Source organism: Octopus bimaculoides, chromosome 11, assembly GCF_046866305.1.
Source record: "Octopus bimaculoides isolate indiv1 chromosome 11, ASM4686630v1, whole genome shotgun sequence".
Taxonomy (NCBI): domain Eukaryota; kingdom Metazoa; phylum Mollusca; class Cephalopoda; order Octopoda; family Octopodidae; genus Octopus; species Octopus bimaculoides.
Window position 1 is genome coordinate 11171338 of NC_142938.1, and position 2500 is coordinate 11173837.

Sequence of the window (2500 nt, forward strand, 5' to 3'; positions counted from 1 at the left end):
TGCTTTCAGTATATCAAAGACAACAATATCTACCTCAGCACGGTAGAAACTAGTCAGTTATGAGAGTCGGAAGATCAACAGTGGCATGCGAAGTACACAAACTACACATTTTGTCAGAAAAGGAACTGAAAGATTTAATGTGCTAAACAAGGACCTAATTAATTTGTTAAGACCTCAAAAACCTTGCAAACGATTGTAAGAAGGCTGAATGGGTGCTGGTTTATGACAATCGGATGGATCAATATGTATATATTCTGTACATATATATACACAAATGATATGGGTGGCTAATTCGCAATTTTACAAGCTAAAGGCAGAAATATATACATCACTTAAATGATAAAGTGCGCTAATCCCTTTAGTGACGTTTTTATTTCTACCTTTAGGTTATAAAATTGCGTATTAACCACCCATATTATTTATAATCTTCAGTTTTACCGTTTATGAAATCAGCGTATGATTTAAACATATGATTTCACATTTGATTTAAACATACCTTTCCTCATAAAGAGAAATATGCTCAGAGAGACAGGGAGAAGGGGCAAGACAGAGCGAGAGAAAGAAAGAGAGAGAGAGAGAGAGAGAGAGAGAGAGAGAGAGAGAGGAAAGGAGAGAATGAGATAAACAGTATAACAGAAGAAACGCCTGACGTCAAGTCAGCGTCGAATCAGCGACGCCAAAACAGCTATGCCCTAACGTCCCAAACTCCTCTGAGACATGCCTAGAGAATGTTTACTTCCAAAAATGCCATTTTCAACCGACAATTCAATTTCCCCCGATTTAATAGCTCCAGACTTGTTCATTTATGGGGTTACCTAAGAGCGAAGGTTACATAATTGAATGCTTCCATATTTAACTGCTGAAAGAAGACATACGAAACGAAATTCGTGTAATGAAAGCCGACAAGCCGAGCCACGTCACGACAAAATGCATTGGAAACAGCACGTGATCACTAACTAGGCTGTAAAATGCAATCATTTGCCTGACATCATTTTCTATAATTAGAACGAAAACATTTTCTGAATGTTCTGCTGTTTTTATACGGAAAAAAATTATATCATTTGATAGATAAAAATAAGTTTATTTGGTTTTTAAATGGTAACGCGGCTTTATGGGCCAACAAAGAACCTCGCTATCGTATATCATATACACACAGACAGATAGACGCATAAACAATCAAATATATTAGAGACATGCTAACACTGACACACACACACACACAGACACAACACACACAAGCACACACATTTACACACACACACACACGCACAAACATACACATACATACAGAGAAAAATAATTAGTCGCATCACATACTCATACAGGCCAACGTAACGTAATCTTACATTTTCATATCCTACTCTTTGTCTAGTCTCTCCTTAAAGACCCTCACCTCTCTCTGTCTCTCTTTCTCTCTCTCTCTCTCTCTCTCTCTCTCTCTTTCTCTCGTTGTCTCTCTGTCTCTGTCTCGCTTTCAGTTTGTGTCTTCCTCTCTCTCTCATACGCACACGCAAACATCAATAAACGAACACAAACTTAAACACACACACACAATACAAACATGCATCAACAAGCTTATTTTCACACATACTTTCCACACACACACACACACACACACAGAGAAACGATTCGCTTCCCTCTCGCTTTCTCTCTCTTTCTCTCTCTCTCCCCCGCTCTCTGTCTATCTCTTTCTACTCCACCTCTCTCTCCGCCTTTTAATATTATTATTGCCCGGCAACACACTGTCTTAAGACACATACAAATCCACACATACATGACTGAACACACACACACACGCATAAAAAGATCTAATTGTCCTTCTCTCTCTCTTCCTTACTTTTGTTTTCTACTCATCCGGACAAACTTTATCCCCCCTCTCTCTGTCCCTCCCTGTTTATCTGTCTGTCTGCTTGCCTCTCTATCTCTATCTCTGATTGTCTGTCTGTTTGTCCGTCTCGCGTGTGCACACATGCAAACACATGCAGTCAATGCAAACTTTATCACTCCTGCGTTATCCATTTTCAATGGAGTCCGCTTTAGAGAGTGAGTGTGTGTGAGTGAATTGTGTATTTCAGTGAGTATATGTGAGTGTATGTCTAGTGGAGGCGCAATGGCCCAGTGGTTAGGGCAGCGGACTCGCGGTCATAGGATTGCGTTTTTGATTCCCAGACCGAACATTGTGAGTGTTTATTGAGCTAAAATACATAAAGCTCCACGAGGCTCCGGTAGGGGATGGTGGCGAACCCTGCTGTACTCTCTCACCACAACTTTCTCTCACTCTTTCTTCCTGTTTCTGTTGTGCCTGTAATTCAAAGGGTCAGCCTTGTCACACTCTATGTCACGCTGAATATCCCCGAGAACTACGTTAATAAGGGTACACGTGTCTGTGGAGTGCTCAGCCACTTGCACGTTAATTTCACGAGCAGGCTGTGCCGTTGATCGGATCAACTGGAACCCTCGACGTCGTAAGCGACGGAGTGCCAGCAACAACTTTGACACC